Source organism: Coregonus clupeaformis, unplaced genomic scaffold (assembly GCF_020615455.1).
Source record: "Coregonus clupeaformis isolate EN_2021a unplaced genomic scaffold, ASM2061545v1 scaf0070, whole genome shotgun sequence".
In the NCBI taxonomy this organism is placed as follows: domain Eukaryota; kingdom Metazoa; phylum Chordata; class Actinopteri; order Salmoniformes; family Salmonidae; genus Coregonus; species Coregonus clupeaformis.
In genome coordinates this window covers 117,728-136,494 of record NW_025533525.1, presented here as the reverse complement: position 1 = coordinate 136,494, position 18,767 = coordinate 117,728, and the positions used below count along the sequence as shown (strand labels likewise).

Sequence of the window (18,767 nt, the reverse complement as noted above, 5' to 3'; positions counted from 1 at the left end):
CAGTTCAACACCTCAGGAGTAAATGTCAGTTGGCTTTTCATAGCCAAGCATTCATATCTGGGACTGAAGAGACACTGTGGGATGAGTGATAAATCCTCTTCTTCCCCTGAGACCTGCTCTTGCTGAACTAAATCACACACATATACACACTCTCATTCCCAGATGGGACAATCTGGAATAATGTCAATAACAAGACTGGAATAATGTAAATATCCCAATATTTACCTCTTTACACGTTTCCATTGTTAAGAGTTTTTTTGGGAATGTATCCCTATAAAATCAATCAGGGTACAAAACCAAGCTGTTTCATGCACATGTTTATGCACACTCACACACATTGTTCAGCCAGTGCTCGTGTCATTGTTCCTGCTATCAATACCAAGCCTCCAGATTCTACAGGGGCTCAATACATTCTCCTCCTGCCAACCCAATCTCTCACAGACACGACACATTGTGGAAGGTTGTGATTGACTGGTCGATCAGTGTGTGTATGTCTGTCTGTCTGTCCGTGTGTGTGTGTGTGTGTGTGTGTGTGTGTGTGTGTGTGTGTGTGTGTGTCTGTCCGTGTGTGTGTGTCTGTCCGTGTGTGTGTGTGTGTGTGTGTAAAGGCTTTGCTTCCCCTACAAACTGTAATCAGTCTGAATGTATCATACAGTGCCAGCATGTCTGTACACTGAGCTAAGAGAGACTTTAGAAATGAAAACCTACAGTCCTATCAGGAACCTGTGGCAAATACAGAGCCGCAGTAAAGGGAAAGACATTTTGTGTTTTGTGTGTGTGTGTTTGTGTGTGCACGAAACTGAGTGTGTAAGCCACTGTCATAGAGATCTTTCCAGAAATAAGATACTTGATCTACAGTATCTTACCCACAATTCCTATTTGTCTTTTTCTCAACCTCTGAGCCAATTATCAAAATCACTCTACAATAACCAGTTATTCACCATTTACTGCAGTCTACAGAGATACATAATATCCTACTGTATGCCTATAGCATTACCATCACCTCTAATAACAACTAGGGAAAGGGGATACCTAGTCAGTTGCACAACTGAATGCATTCAACCGAAATGTGTCTTCCGCATTTAACCCAACCCCTCTGAATCAGAGAGGTGCGGGGGTCTGCCTTAATCGACATCATCAGCCCCCGGGGAGCAGTTGTTGTTGGGGGTTAACTGCCTTGCTCAAGGGCAGAACGGCAGATTTTTCCACCTTGCCAGCTCAGAGATTTGAACCAGCGACTTTTCGCATACTGAGGTTGACACAGATCTAGGATTAGTTTACCCTCCCCTAATCCTAACCTTAACCACTATGGGAGAAAACCACAAACTGACCTTAGATCATTGTCTAGGCATGCAATTTTATATAGCTCAGTAACTGCCTGGGTCTTAAAGGAAAACCAGCCACCTAAAGGAAAGTATTTAAGTATTTCCTGACCAGACTGAGACAGCAGAAGCCCCATCTGACCAGGGGAGAGGGGGAGGGAGAGAGGGGAAGAGGGGGAAAGGAGGAGAGGAGGGGATACGCATGTAAGCACTGGTCAGTCAGGTGGAGAAGTGAGAAGTAGCATTATCGATTTCTCGCTCAAACAGAGTTCATTCAATACGGTTAGAGAAAAAAGTAGCATCCCCCATCCCCCCCATCCTTTCTCTGGCTCCACCCCATCTCCTCCCCCTCTCCTCCCTCCCCCTCTCTGTACTGACCTGAAGTGTTCATTCAATACAGAGTTAGAAAAGCAGGTTCCCCATTTCTCCCCCCTCCCCCTCTCTGTCCTACCTGGGATCCCCGGGCACCCCTCTTGTGGTCCCATTCAGGCTGTGAGATCATCTGGAGACGAGAGGGAAACACCAGTTTAGAGGACATTCACCATTCTCCTCCATTCACCTCCATTCAACCCCATTCACCTCCATTCTCCTCCATTCACCTCCATTCTCCTCCATTCACCTCCATTCTCCTCCATTCACCTCCATTCTCCTCCATTCACCTGCAGTCTACTACTGCCTACTACTGTTCACTACTGTCTACTACTGTCTACTACTGTTCACTACTGTTCACTACTGTCTACTACTGTTCACTACTGTCTACTACTGTTCACTACTGTCTACTACTGTTCACTACTGTTCACTACTGTCTACTACTGTTCACTACTGTCTACCACTGTTCACTACTGTCTACTACTGTTCACTACTGTCTACTACTGTTCACTACTGTTCACTACTGTCTACTACTGTTCACTAATGTCTACTACTGTTCACTACTGTTCACTACTGTCTACTACTGTTCACTACTGTCTACTACTGTTCACTACTGTCTACTACTGTTCACTACTGTCTACTACTGTTCACCACTGTCTACTACTGTTCACTACAGTTCACTACTGTCTACTACTGTTCACTACTGTTCACTACTGTCTACTACTGTTCACTACTGTCTACTACTGTTCACTACTGTCTACTACTGTTCACTACTGTTCACTACTGTCTACTACTGTTCACTACTGTCTACTACTGTTCACTACTGTCTACTACTGTTCACTACTGTTCACTACTGTTCACTGCTGTCTACTACTGTTCACTACTGTCTACTACTGTTCACTACTGTCTACTACTGTCTACTACTGTTCACTACTGTCTACTACTGTTCACTACTGTTCACTACTGTCTACTACTGTTCACTACTGTCTACTACTGTTCACTACTGTCTACTACTGTTCACTACTGTTCACTACTGTCTACTACTGTTCACTACTGTCTACTACTGTTCACTACTGTCTACTACTGTTCACTACTGTCTACTACTGTTCACTACTGTCTACTACTGTTCACCACTGTCTACTACTGTTCACTACTGTCTACTACTGTCTACTACTGTCTACTACTGTTCACTACTGTTCACTACTGTCTACTACTGTTCACTACTGTCTACTACTGTTCACTACTGTCTACTACTGTTCACTACTGTCTACTACTGTCTACTACTGTTCACTACTGTCTACTACTGTTCACTACTGTCTACTACTGTTCACTACTGTCTACTACTGTTCACTACTGTCTACTACTGTCTACTACTGTTCACTACTGTCTACTACTGTTCACTACTGTCTACTACTGTTCACTACTGTTCACTACTGTCTACTACTGTTCACTACTGTCTACTACTGTTCACTACTGTCTACTACTGTTCACTACTGTCTACTACTGTTCACTACTGTTCACTACTGTCTACTACTGTTCACTACTGTTCACTACTGTCTACTACTGTTCACTACTGTCTACTACTGTCTACTACTGTATTACAGTTTCTTTGAGCTTTCTTCTCTATCATCCCCTACTATCTCTCTCCTCTCCTCCTCCTCCTCCCCCTCTCCGCCGAGGGCTAAAAATAAATGCGAGGCGGTGCTGATGAAGAAAATAAAAGAGTGCATCACGCTTGCTGGCTTCATCATCCTCCCTCCCTCCATCCCCTCTCCGTCCTCCCTTCTATTCCTCTATCCAACACTTTCTATTTTGTTCAACAAGGCTAGGCTGTAATGTAATTTCACAGTGAGGCTGGGGCGTACTGAACCTTTCAGCACAGCATAATGGCCTCCGCCAGGCTGAAACTTGAATCACTCTAATTAGCAAATATACAACACACAGTACTAATATACACACACATACACACTAACCTCCCTCCCAAAGGCACGCCGTGCTAAGTGCAGGCTCGTTTACACTCGCATCGCCAGACAGGAAGCATCGCAGGATCAACATCACTGCATTACAGCATCATTGCCATTTAGGACACACATACAGAGACTAGTTTACCCTGGCATAATGTCCATGGTAAGGCAGGGGCAGGAGAAGAGGGAATCCACAAACTGACTGAAACATACAGTAGCTTGAATATTCTCACAGGTTTGAACCGATGTACAACAAGGTGAGCGAGTCCCCAGTTACATTGTCTCTGATTTGAGTTTCGGCTTGCAGGGAGCAAAAAGAGACAAGGTGTCCTAGTATTATAAGTGTCCAGTCTTTTACAGTCTGATGGGGCAACTTAACTCAGCTGTTGAGAATTTGCTGATTGGCTGACTAGCTGACTAGCTGACTGTCTGTCTGTGGACAGCTGTCTGTATGTTACACACAGTAACATTACATACCACTTCTTATTGGTGGGGTCCTCACTCAGATTCCCATTGAGCCACAAACTCAACCATGATTATTTTAACACTTAACCTTTTCAAAGAGGGAGAGAGAGAGTCAGGGGAAACATTATTTATCTATATAAGGATCATTCAGTTCCTTATTCTCTCTGTGTTTTTTGGCTCTTCCTCTCTCTCGTCCTCTAGCATAGAGGAGAGGATGGTACTGTAGTCGTCTCCCTCCCTCAATAACAGTGACCCCAATCTGTGTCTTTGTCCTGAGTCCCCTTATCCTAACCCATACTAATGACAACTCAACAACAGTCAAGCCACTTACCACCACTCAACATCCTGGTTAACTAGACAGGTGTTGTGTCTCCTCAATACAGCTGAAAAAAGAATATTCTGCTTCTCTCCCTCTGTTACCACACTTTAGTTAGCTGCGTATGTCGTTACAATATAAATACATAGGTTTTAATACCATGAAACATACAGAGAGACCAATGATCAGAGAGAGAACCACCTGATCTTCTCCATGGTTGGATGGTGAGTCTCAGTCAAGTACCCATTAAGTTAACCAAGTCTACAATGTAGGCTATGGCTGACAGCTTTGAGGTTCTCTCATCTGTCAAAGACTTCTCTCAAACGTCAACATTGTTTATGGCTGTTTTCCTGAGCTTCCAATAAAAACCTGCAGGTCTATATGTTATATTATGGTTTGGCTGGGCTGTTTTGCTAGTAGTGCAGCAGAGCAACTTTAAGTAAAAATAGACGCCCGAGACTGTACCTTTCATTTTATTGAGTTCTCTGGTAAAATCATTAGAGAAGTAGCATTTGAAACGGAGCAGTGTTCCTTTCCATGGTTCAGGATTTTAAACTGTTTCCAGTTTTATCCAGGGACAGCTTTAATGGATCATATAAATAATAGAGTCATTTAGGAGACACTTTTATCCAAAGTGACTTACAGTTGACACATGATACAGTAGCCCACTAAGGAATCAAACCCACTATACTCCAGTGTTACTACAGATGCAGCAGGAAAAGTGTGCGTCACGGTGGGATAGATACTGTGTACTAGTCACTACACTCTAATCAACTGAGCCATCAGAACCATCTAGCTCTAAACAAGTTACCAGTAACAGAGTAACTGGGTCCCATGTGGCTCAGTCTGAGTCCCGTTTTGTTAGAGCATGGTGCTTGCAAAGCCAGGGTTGTGGGTTCAATTCCTACGGGGGACCAGTATGAAAATGTATGCACTGACTACTGTAAGTCGCTCTGGATAAGAGCGTCTGCTAAATGACTAAAATGTAAAAATAAGTCCCTGGGCAGAAGAACAGGATGAATTGGACCACCACTGAACCACAGGGGAGTAAGCGGTGAGTGTACAGCTCATGAAAATCTAATGAGCAAACAGAGAGCCTGATATGTCTTCCTACTAACACTCTCTCTCTAAGTGTTTTGTTAATTTAGACAGAAAGAGACAAATAGAAAATTAAAGAACTCAGGGAGGATGACAAAGGATGAAGGGAGCATGACAGAGAAAGAGGAAGGATGAGGAAAGATGACGGAGGATGGGGAGGCAGAGGTGCAAACCTGAACTCTGTTTGTCTGTGTGTTATTAAATGACAGATGAGGCAATCTACCTAATAAGAGGATCATGATGTAGTGTTTAATTTACAATGAATGAAACACCACCACTGGTAATGCCTCTCTCTTCTCTCTCCAGTCTCTTTCTCCAGTCTCGCTCTCTCTCTCTCTCTCTCTCTCTCTCTCTCTATAGCCTCGATCTCCATCTCTCTCTTCAGTATCTCTCTCTCTCTTCAGTATCTCTCTCTCTTCAGTATCTCTCTCTCTCTTCAGTATCTCTCTCTCTCTCTCTTCAGTATCTCTCTCTCTCTTCAGTATCTCTCTCTCTCTCTTCAGTATCTCTCTCTCTCTCTTCAGTATCTCTCTCTCTCTCTTCAGTATCTCTCTCTCTTCAGTATCTCTCTCTCTCTTCAGTATCTCGCTCTCTCTCTTCAGTATCTCGCCCTCTCTCTCTTCAGTATCTCTCTCTCTCTTCAGTATCTCTCTCTCTCTCTTCAGTATCTCGCTCTCTCTCTTCAGTATCTCGCCCTCTCTCTCTTCAGTATCTCGCCCTCTCTCTCTTCAGTATCTCTCTCTCTCTTCAGTATCTCGCTCTCTCTCTTCAGTATCTCGCCCTCTCTCTCTTCAGTATCTCTCTCTCTCTCTTCAGTATCTCGCCCTCTCTCTCTTCAGTATCTCTCTCTCTCTCTCTCTTCAGTATCTCGCCCTCTCTCTCTTCAGTATCTCTCTCTCTCTCTCTTCAGTATCTCGCCCTCTCTCTCTTCAGTATCTCTCTCTCTCTTCAGTATCTCTCTCTCTCTTCAGTATCTCTCTCTCTCTTCAGTATCTCTCTCTCTCTGAATAAATGCATACATGCATACAAAATCCATAAATGTATCATTCTTGCGCAATTCATATCTATAGGCTACATTTAGGTTTTTCATTCATTCTTTTTATCTGGCGTTAATGCGTAGCCTAAGCCTAAGCTTTAGGGCCTAACTGTACGCTCGACAAATACACTGCAATTTACAAATGCTTTTGGGAACTTGGGCAGAAAAAATTTACGTTGATCCACTGAGACAAAAAGGACAACGTTGGAGTGAAAAGCTGTGAAATGGAGAGTTGAAGATAAATAGATGGGAGGGCCAGAACAGTAGCCTAATGTTTGGGAAAGATTTGGTGAAGTGGTAAACGAGGATGGTAGCTATGTTATGTGTGATGATTATGAGGCGCTATACAAACTCAACAGTCACAAGACAGGGACTTCAAAATGGCATGTCAAGGGAACTGTAGGCTACTGTTCAGATGGGTTAAATGGAACAGTAGCCTGAAATCTGGACACTGACTGTAGGTCTATAACCTCTCACATAGCCTAATATAATATTAACCCCTGCAGAATTACGCATTCCTTGCAGTAAAATTATACACAAAAATGTACATTTTGACTCGGGAACAGGAGTGGAGAAATATGATTGACTTATTTCAGCATCTTGAGAGAATAAAGGTCTATAAAGGTGCTCTCTTTAGCAGCGTCATAAAAGCTGATATTATTTCAAATACATAAAATATGCATCCAAGCCGAAATCATATCAGAAACATGCTGGGTAGTTTTCACAGCTTTTAATTTCTCTAAAACGGGTCAAACTGATTTTGCACGAAAAGTCTTTAGTTTTTGGGGGGTTATTGCATTTTATCCCCGGTCCCTAAAAGTCTTTGCAGCGCGAGAGAAGCAGAGAAGAAAGGGAAAACTTTACCAATGTCAACTAGATTGAAGCATTCATTCTATCGATTTATGACATTATTCTGGTGAGCAAGGACTTATTTCGTATTCTAGGGCAACGAGTAATGACAGAAGAGAAGCTGCATGTATCTAATCATAAACAAGTTGACTAACAAATAGCCTACCAAAATGAAACATAGGCCAATCTGAAAAGGCACATCAAAACATCGCTTCGTCATCTCTGACTGTACAGAGCATTTTCTATATTAGCGGGTTAGGGTCGGGCCTCAGATTTTCACTTTATCTCATATATTGTAGTTGGGCGGTTGCAGATGAGTTATTAGCAAGTGCAGTTGGGTGTGTGTGAACAAACAGCTGACCCACACATCACTAACATACACACCTCCACCTGGCCAAACCTGTATGTGGGCCCTCCACTCAGCCCCATTGCTCCCTCAGATGGCCTTCATTACAGCTCTAATGCACTTTTAATAATGTAAAGGCTATGGGAGGGTAGGAAACCACTGGGGCCTAATCCAGTGTTGTGCCAGATTACTATTCACAGCTCTATGATTCATTCATAACCAGCATAATACTGGTTTTATGATGCCCGGGGCCACAGTAATATCATGCTCTATAGATAGCTTCATATCAATTTAGGCTCCTTGGCTGTCCAAACTCATTGCGCATTAAATGTTCACTTCCAACCTAGTGCCAGCAGGGATAACTATTCCTTCATGACTTTGCCATCAACTCTCTTCTCTCTCTCTCTCCTCCCTCTCTCTCTCTCTCTCTCTCTCTCTCTCTCTCTCTCTCTATCTCTCTCTCTCCTCCCTCTCTCTCTCGCGCTCTTCTCTCTCTCCTCCCTCTCTCTCTCTCTCCTCCCTCCCTCTCTCTTTCTCCTCCCTCTCTCTCAAGAGGCAGAGAGGAGAGAGACAACATAGAGAGAGAGAGAAGAGGGAGCGAGAGGGAGGAGAGAGAGAGAGAGAGGCAAAGTCATGAAGGAATAGTTATCCCTGCTGGCACTAGGTTGGAAGTGAACATTTAATGCGCAAAGTAGATAGCGAGTCCTGGAATGGAACTAATTGAATACCAGAGCTTAAATTACCACTGAGGCAGAGAGGAGAGAGACAACATAGAGAGAGAGAAGAGGGAGAGAGAGGGAGGAGAGAGAGAGAGATCAATCAGTTCCATTCCAGGACTTCGGATGACTTTCTCGCCATCTACTTTATTAGCTTCTCCTCGTTAGAGGAGATTGCTAATGATGTGTGGTGCTGCTTTACACCTGCAGGTGGAGCTGTTATCCTGACCTGGGCCTGTATTCTAGGATCAGTTTTGCATTTAATGAGTAAGATTATATGGACAGGTGGGTACCTGATCCTGGATCAGAACTTATACTCTGAGATGGTTTATGAATACGTGCCCTGGGCTGTATTAGTGTAACAGTCAAATGCTCCTCTGACCCAGCTTGAACACAACAAATAAAGCAGGGAATTTACTGCCTCTTTCCAGACTCATTCTCAGGGCATTAGACACTGTAAACTACCCCTGTATTTCAGCGAAACTCTACCCCAGATAGTCCAGCACTACTCTCCTCTCTCTCTGGACTCTGGAAAAGACCAGTCATGGACCTGAGTCTTGGGCTGCATTTCATTCCAGATAGTTACTCCCTCCCCTTTCACCAATCCATTTATCTCAGATCTACAAAGGGAAGTGAACGAGGGCAAAAGCTACAATGTTACAAAACATTTTGGAATGAAATGCAGCCCAGAGCTCACAGACGCCCTCCACTACCTGTTATTGTGGAGAAAGGCCAACTGGACATGGAATTGGACGACAGACGCTGCCAGTCAATCCCCTGGACCCTCATCAGGCCTCCTTGCTCCAGTGAGAATTGGGCCTGAAGCCTGAAACCCTGAGGGGGCTGCTGCTGCTAGACTCCTGGCATAGGTTCATTAACTCTTGGGGGGGGTCAGACAGCCAAGAGAGGAAAGGCAAGTCTGCTGGAGGCTTTTAACACTTTTGGATGCTATATGTTCAGACTCACATGCAGACACTCACGGATGTGTGCACACACAAACATACACACACACTGGATCTGGAGGTGGTTTTAACAGTGTTGGCTGCTAAACAGGATCTATCTAGATGCCTTGCTAGTTACCCTCCTGAGGGTTGCAAGGCCTTCCAAGCCCATTAAGAAATAATGGTACATTCATGCTGCCCATAGAAAATACTTAGCGTGAGGGTAATTGCAACCATGGGGTTGATGGGGTTGGTGTTTCTGTGGTTCACACATATCTGCCTTGTCCTACACTTCCCTGTGTGAAAATACAACACATTCAACTGGTGAAGATGACGACAAAGTTGTGGGTTAGATTCCTGCATGGGTCACACGTACTGAATATATATCAAGTTAATACGAGTCCCTTTGAATCAAACAGTCTGATAAATGACAGTTATAAATGTCTCATAAATGACAGGTGAGGTTGATCCCAATATGTCTGCCATGGATTTTTTAGCAGCTCTCATACATGTTATGAATATTGACACATTCCACTGTGTTTTCTACCGTCTGCTTCACTCCACAGGCCTGTGTGTTACATTCCCAGTGTAAATCTTTTACAGCGCCAGCAGGTCTGTCTGACTGCTAGTATATCCTGTATGGCATCACACTGCGTTGACCAAGACCTTTAAAACCAACCAGTGGTTCCATACAGTAAATGTCCATGCAAAAACACTCAATGAAACTCAACTCTGAAAAGGACTCCATGTGTTTTCCTCAATTTCACCATTCAACAAAATCAGTGGCACCACAGCAGCCTTCACACACCATATGATTACATGATGGAGCGATGGGTGAGCAATGGAAATCCTGAGGGAAGAGGGACCACATACACTGACAGAGCTGTAAAACACTAGGAGACATACAGTGGGGGGAAAAAGTATTTAGTCAGCCACCAATTGTGCAAGTTCTCCCACTTAAAAAGATGAGAGAGGCCTGTAATTTTCATCATAGGTACACGTCAACTATGACAGACAAATTGACATATTGTTTCTCCAGAAAATCACATTGTAGGATTTTTTATGAATTTATTTGCAAATTATGGTGGAAAATAAGTATTTGGTCACCTACAAACAAGCAAGATTTCTGGCTCTCACAGACCTGTAACTTCTTCTTTAAGAGGCTCCTCTGTCCTCCACTCATTACCTGTATTAATGGCACCTGTTTGAACTTGTTATCAGTATAAAAGACACCTGTCCACAACCTCAAACAGTCACACTCCAAACTCCACTATGGCCAAGACCAAAGAGCTGTCAAAGGACACCAGAAACAAAATTGTAGACCTGCACCAGGCTGGGAAGACTGAATCTGCAATAGGTAAGCAGCTTGGTTTGAAGAAATCAACTGTGGCAGCAATTATTAGGAAATGGAAGACATACAAGACCACTGATAATCTCCCTCGATCTGGGGCTCCACGCAAGATCTCACCCCGTGGGGTCAAAATGATCACAAGAATGGTGAGCAAAAATCCCAGAACCACACGGGGGGACCTAGTGAATGACCTGCAGAGAGCTGGGACCAAAGTAACAAAGCCTACCATCAGTAACACACTACGCCGCCAGGGACTCAAATCCTGCAGTGCCAGACGTGTCCCCCTGCTTAAGCCAGTACATGTCCCGTCTGAAGTTTGCTAGAGTGCATTTGGATGATCCAGAAGAGGATTGGGAGAATGTCATATGGTCAGATGAAACCAAAATATAACTTTTTGGTAAAAACTCAACTCGTCGTGTTTGAAGGACAAAGAATGCTGAGTTGCATCCAAAGAACACCATACCTACTGTGAAGCATGGGGGTGGAAACATCATGCTTTGGGGCTGTTTTTCTGCAAAGGGACCAGGACGACTGATCCGTGTAAAGGAAAGAATGAATGGGGCCATGTATCGTGAGATTTTGAGTGAAAACCTCCTTCCATCAGCAAGGGCATTGAAGATGAAACGTGGCTGGGTCTTTCAGCATGACAATGATCCCAAACACACCGCCCGGGCAACGAAGGAGTGGCTTTGTAAGAAGCATTTCAAGGTCCTGGAGTGGCCTAGCCAGTCTCCAGATCTCAACCCCATAGAAAATCTTTGGAGGGAGTTGAAAGTCTGTGTTGCCCAGCGACAGCCCCAAAACATCACTGCTCTAGAGGAGATCTGCATGGAGGAATGGGCCAAAATACCAGCAACAGTGTGTGAAAACCTTGTGAAGACTTACAGAAAACGTTTGACCTGTGTCATTGCCAACAAAGGGTATATAACAAAGTATTGAGAAACTTTTGTTATTGACCAAATACTTATTTTCCACCATAATTTGCAAATAAATTCATTAAAAATCATACAATGTGATTTTCTGGAAAAAAATTCTAATTTTGTCTGTCATAGTTGACGTGTACCTATGATGAAAATTACAGGCCTCTCATCTTTTTAAGTGGGAGAACTTGCACAATTGGTGGCTGACTAAATACTTTTTTCCCCCACTGTACATGCTGCAACAGCACAACCCTGCCTCTGTTACACCAGCCACAGGACAGGAGAACCCATAGACGACTATAGAGAATGGATGAACTACAGTTCTCTGACCGTGGACGCATCAATAAAATCTGTTTGCTAGAAGCCCAGAGTTGGGGCTGGAGGTGAAGTTGGGACTGGTGCTGAAGCTGGAGAAAGAAACCGGGGTATATGTGACTGGAGCTAGGGCTGGTGTATGGGGGATGGGACTAAACAAGGGAACAGTTGTGTGAGTCACCCAAATTTACAAGTCCTTGTAAGGAATAAAGGCCCTGGAGAAGAGGGTATATGTTGTGAATGGCCTACCCCTGTATGAGGGGCTTTAGACGTTCTAAAAGTACCCCTCGCTGAATGAAATGACGGACAGGCCTGCGTCACACCGCACCTGCACGTCACGGCTACACCGCTACACTATGGAAGAACGAGAGAGAGAGTGTGTGTTTGTGAGAGAGGCAGTGAGTGAGCGAGAGAGAGTCAGAGAAAGCGGGAGAGAGAGAGACATAGACAGACAGAGCCCTTGGCTGAGTGACAGACAGATAGCCCTCTCTCCCTGCCCTCTGCCCTCCCTGCGCGTCACAACTGGACCACTCTAGGCCTAAAGAGGTCCCAGAGCTCATCTGCATAATGAGGTGAGACAAAGTCGGTTGGCCAGCAGCTGCTATGAGTGGCCTCAGCTGTAAACAACAGACACAGGGCCAGGGGACATTTACATCATCATGTACATCAGATAGCTAGCTACATCTCACGAGTGCAGATATTAACCCATTAAGGTCTCAATAAACTATTTGTCTCAACTTCAAATTCACTTTTGTCTGTAATGTATTTTTTGTTATGTGTCGGCACCCAGTAAGACTAGCTTTCGCCATTGGCGTCGGCTAATAGGGATCCTAATAAATCAAAAACCAAATAAATCTAAAACTTTGATTCACCACCACATTGACTCTGTACCTTAAGAACATTATTCTCCACTGGCCTCCTCCTTTATTTACCATCTGTCTAGGGCTACTTCATTCTCCTCTGTCTCCCCGCTCCATTCTTCAGTGCAGTGTGGTCTTATCTAATCATGAGTGTGTGTGTCCGTTGGTTTAGATGCAGGGTCAAGATTTTGCTTGACAGAGACTGAGGGGTCCCAAGAAAACATGCACCACTGGGAGCTTCCTTCCTAGAAGCTGGCATCGCCAATTGACCTCTTCATTTTAAGATTACAGCTTAAAGCTCAGCCAGCCCTAGAGAGGGTGAGATTGAACAGGGGAAAAGAGGGAGGGGGTGAGAGAGAGAGAAGATGGGAGAGAGAGAATATCCAGAGAGATAGCACTCGGTGTCCCCAGTGAGATTATATAAAGCATTCTTCTCCCTGGAGGAAACACCTGATCCTGCACACCTGAGTTCAGTTATTATGCTGGAACACATACTCACTACATCACAACTCCTCTCCTCCCCCACTCTTACATTCCTCCTCTCCTCACTCTCTCACATCTCCTCTTCCTCTCTTACTCCCCCTGTCCCTCACACTCTCACTCCATCTGTACTCCCCTACCTCACTCTCACATCATTTCTCACTCTCTCTGCACCATCACTCGCTCACTCACAGTGGCAGTCACTCACTGTGGCAGTCATGCTGGTGGGTTGTGTTGAAGGGACCCTTGGGACGTGCTGATGACTCAGATAGAGACCACTCATCTACGTCCCCATGGGCCATCAGCTGTGCTTACTGATGCTAATTGTGTCCGGCCATCTGTCCGTCTGTCTGTCTGTCGGTCCTGTCGATAAGTACGGAGCCTGTTCTGGGATTGCTTATTGATCACATTATCTTCCTGCATCACTCAGTACCTCACAGACCTGCTGTGTACTGGGGGAGGGAGGGGAGAGGTTGATATGACGGAGGGAGAAGAGGGAGGAGAGGAGTTGGTAGACAACACATTAGGAGCATGTGGATCCAGGTAAAGCATCTGTTAGGTCAGAAGACATTAAACTCACCAGAGCCTGAACATCAGATCGTAATCGTCTGTCTGGGGTATTTACAGTTTGAAAACTTACCAACCTACAGGCCCAATAAACTTTAATGATTCTCAATCAATGTTCTGAGCTAGTATAGAGTCAATACCGTACAACAGGCTGCTAGAGGTGGAACATTGACAGGCTATTTTACTACAGTATAAATCTCATTTACACTACAGAATTAAACGAGACGTTTGCGTGCAAAGTACATCTGGTGTGATTTTCCTGACCTTGCCCGCCAGTTAAAATTACCCGTACGAGTGTATTTAATTTATTTGTTACATTTTCTCTGAGGTAGTGAACTGCAAACCACGTAGCAGGCAGAAATTAGAGAGGGCAGCTTCCAATTGGCTCATTCATCCCCCCCTCCTCTCCCCTGTAACTATTCCCCAGGTCGTTGCTGTAAATGCAAATGTGTTCTCAGTCAACTTACCTGGTAAAATAAGGGTTAAATAAAACTAAAAAATAATTTCAAAACATATCCAGGGAAAACGCACCATAAAATAAAGTATTACAATACCTTGTGCCCACATTAACGTTGTAAAGTCGGAGGCCACCCTGAACCAGGCATATTTGGGCAAGCGGGCACCTTTTTCCATCTGGGAAATGTTCACTTTTTATGACAGAGGTTATTACTCCACAGATTCACTTAACAGAAACAGACAAATCACTGGCTCTTAGTGCTCTGTGAAAACCGTGATGAACCAGAGACAGAGGTCAGACCACTACACACAGACGGACAGACAGACAGACACACAGACACATAGGCAGGTTAAAAGTCTGCTATTTGGCACTACTGCCATGGGACGTCTGAATTGGAACTACCACGTTAGAAAAAGGCCTGGATTGGCATTCATAGTGTAGTGTACTACCATGGACAGACAGACAGACAGACAGAGACAGAATCATACATAGAGAATAGAACAAACCCATTTTAAGCAAGGAACTCTCGTATAGACAAGACACAAAGAAACATTTGAGGTATAGTGTACATTAAAACAGACATGTTAAAGTATCAAAGCTGGGTGAACCAATGGAGGGTGAACCAATGGAAGATGAGATAGCATTACACCTGTAGATGGAAATGCACCACGAGGCTGCTGAGGGGAACGGCTCATAATAATGGCCGTAACGGAGCAAATGGAATGGCATCAAACATATGGAAACCATGTGTATGATGTATTTGATACCATTCCACTTATTCAGCTCCAGTCATTAACATGAGCCCCTTCTCCCCAATTAACGTGCCACCAACCTCCTGTGAAATGCACTGTAGGTGTATCACTCTGACACTGACCTGACTCTCTATCACCCTCTAGACCATGACTCACGTTGTTGCTTCCTGTGAGTGATTGTGAGTGACATCAGTCTCGTGTGTGTGTGTGTGTGTGTGTGTGTCTGGAAGCCCTCGGCCCCTGTCCAGTCCCCTGGGGCAGGTACAGTCCCTGTGGCAGGGCTACTGAGAGGGGCAGAGAGGGGCTCTGGATGACTGTGATTGGGTTAGAGCAGGTCCAATGGTCCGGCTATTGAGGAGCAACATTAACCCTCTCACCCCTGGCCTGGACACACCACTGATTACATTGGGAGCAGTAACAGGGACGTGTCTGGTGTCCTAAATCACTTCCATCAGGATGAGCAGACACCCAAGCAGCAGGAATCAGTGGTCTACAGGGACAAACAGTCATTATCTCAGCTCCAGATACGGATACATCAGTCTAAACTTAGTTCTGCCCTCTGGATCAAAAAGTGGTTTCTGTTTTCATCAGATTTGATTTGGATTCATTTCCATGACCATGCTGAAAAACACCTAAAGTAGACACACTGGTGCTATATAAATCAACTACATATCCCATGGTTCCGCTCTCTCCCTAGCTGCCTGCGTCATCAACACCAGTCCCGCTGTGCATCAGATGCAAACAATTACCCTTCTGACCTCAAAAACGCAAAGAATGAGGTTGGACTGCGTAGTCGGCCCAATCTGCTGCGGTGCACCACATAAATACGTCAATGGATCATTTCTCACTTGTCACAGAACAGTCTGAATCACGGTTAAAAAATCTTTACACAGACCAAATGAAAAACACACAATCCTAGAATGAAGCAAGGAGTGGAACAACAGACCTGAGCATGAGGCAGCTCTGCAGAGCGGTCACTAGCTGGCAGCGCCACAAAGTCTGGTTTTAAACATAACCCTAACCTTAACCACACTGCTAACCCTAATGCCTAACCCTAACCTTAACCACACTGCTAACCCTAATGCCTAACCCTAACCTTAACCACACTGCAAACCCTAATGCCTAACCCTAACCTTAACCACACTGCTAACCCTAATGCCTAACCCTAACCTTAACCACACTGCTAACCCTAATGCCTAACCCTAACCTTACATTTTTATTTTCATGAATATTTACAACATAGCCAATTTTGACTTTTCAGCTGGCCTATCTAAGGGGAAATCGCTTAGTTCTGCCTCCAGGACAAGACTCATGACAATAAACGTCAACCTGCTAGAGGAAGAAGGAGAGATGGAGAGACAGAGAGAGACAGAGAAAGACAGAGACAGAGACAGACTAAGAGAGAGGGAGAGAGAGGGAGATAGAGAGAGATTGAGAGGGGGGAGAGGGAGGGGGAGGCTGAGAGTGAAAGGGAGAGAATGGTTTAGGTCACCTTCAGTAAACTAGGGGAACCTGGTTTGCTGACCATGATGACATGTTTGTGGGCTGAGGTCACAGCCTCACGACACAGCTCCTATAGGGAGACCGTTCCCGTCTCTATAAGATAGCGAGTGTGTGCTTACATGGTACATGATTATGTACTCTACCGTGCACCTTAGAGACTGCTGCCCTATGTACATAGTCATTGAACACTGGTCACTTTGATCATTTTTACATACTGTTTTACCCACTTCATATGCATATACTGTATTCTAGTCAAGGCTCATCCTATATAACTACTGCTGTACACACTTTTTCTACTCATATACTGTCCATTCTGTCTATACACACCATTCACATATATAAATATATATATTAATTTATATTCCGGACTCTGACATTGCTCGTTGTGATAAGTCTTTATTTTATTTATTTAATAAACTTTGATTTGATTTTGTGCACAACTACATACAAGTCATCACTGTGCTGTGATGGTCGCCCGAGGGTGAGTAGGACCTAGGTGTTCGAAGTGAGCGTTGTGTGTCTTTGCGCATGCGTTGGCGTGTGCGTGTATAGATGTATGTACAATATGTATCACAGCTGGATGCCTGAGGGCAACTGTCTATATTTGTTACGTTGCGCTTCTCACTGCATGCATTCAACTGTATCTAGCGTGTAATATGTATGTATGTGTTACAGAGTTTTGCCATTTGGAAAAGGCCCTGCTCTTCCATCTAAGAGAAGTTCAAGGTCTGTTATACATTGGCCCTGAATCAGGGTTCTTTTAATAGAAAACACCAGACTGGAGATGATAGAATCATGATGCGTGGTTTCCGCAACGTGCACCCCTTCACTTCATTAACCAAGCCGCATTAAGAGGCAATCCAATGGCTTCATGCATCCAATGGCTTTATGCACACACACACACACCCTTCCTTCCACTGGTTCCCTTTGTGGAGTGTTTCCCGTGCTAATGGCAAGCCAGTCTTAGGTTACTGGCGTCTCGTAGCTCTTTGCTGCCATTACTGTCAGAGAGCATCACATCACGTGCATCACGGCTCGCGAAAGCGACATCCTCCGTGACGTTCGATCCCCTTTCATCGCCCAATGTTTGATGTGGTATGTGGCATGAACGTTAGTTGAGTCATTGACTTCTCATGTAAAGTGAAGATTGAGACACAGGAACTCCATTTACTTTAATATCCCTACTGTAGGCCTATGTGGTACATGCTTCCATCTCTGAGAAGAATGGATGAAAATCTATTCCATAATGTACTAAAATATTATTTAGTCATATAATAGTATGAATTATCAAAATCATATAATATTCATCAGTAGCTGAATAAAATATCTCCAAACTCCATAGTCCAATATCATCCAGCATACTTACTATTGAAATTATAACAGTTTGTATTGAAGGGTTGTATGGGTCCTTCGCACTATACCGTTTGCTCTGTGCTCGTGTTTTATAAAGAACACAGCGCCAGTGAAGTCTGACAGCTGTTTTAGCCGACGTGGAGGGGAGGAAATGTTCTTGATTATCTAAATAAACAAAGAACGCGCTATGTTCAGAGGAAGAATGGCTCTTGGACAATTTGTGCAGGATTGGAAGTGTCAACATTTTAACTGGGGGCGTGTGGGTCTCGGTGGAACAGCCAGAGTTTAGCCAGCCATTATACAAACACTCTGCCTCTGTTTTCTTAGATCACTCGAGGAGAGGGAGAGAGGGATGGAGGGAGAGAGGGAGGGAGAAACAGAAGGGGGAGAGATAGAGGGATAGAGAGAGAGAGAGAGAGAGAGAGAGAGAGAGAGAGAGAGAGAGAGAGAGAGAGAGAGAGAGAGAGAGAGAGAGGGAGGGAGGGGGGGAGGGAGAGGAAGAGAACTGGAGGGAGAGAGAGCAAGAGGTAGAGAGAGTCGTGGAGGGGAAGAGGAAGAGAGAGGAGGGAGATGGAGAGAAAGAGAGAGAGAGAGCTTATTCACCCAAACCTGAGTGAACTAATTCAGCTCTCTAACAGTACAGAGAGAAGCTTAACAAGACACAGCTGGAAGCTACACACACACACACACACACACACACACACACACACACACACACACACACACACACACACACACACACACACACACACACACACACACACAACTAATCTAAACAGAATTTCTG

General features: G+C 44.4%; 1 protein-coding gene across 1 annotated transcript in view; it reads right to left on the bottom strand.

Annotated features, from left to right (window-relative positions):
• LOC121546205 (cGMP-inhibited 3',5'-cyclic phosphodiesterase A-like) overlaps positions 1–18,767 on the bottom strand; it is a 108,193-nt gene that overhangs the window by 58,878 nt on the left and 30,548 nt on the right. The gene's annotated exons all lie outside the window — the stretch shown is intronic.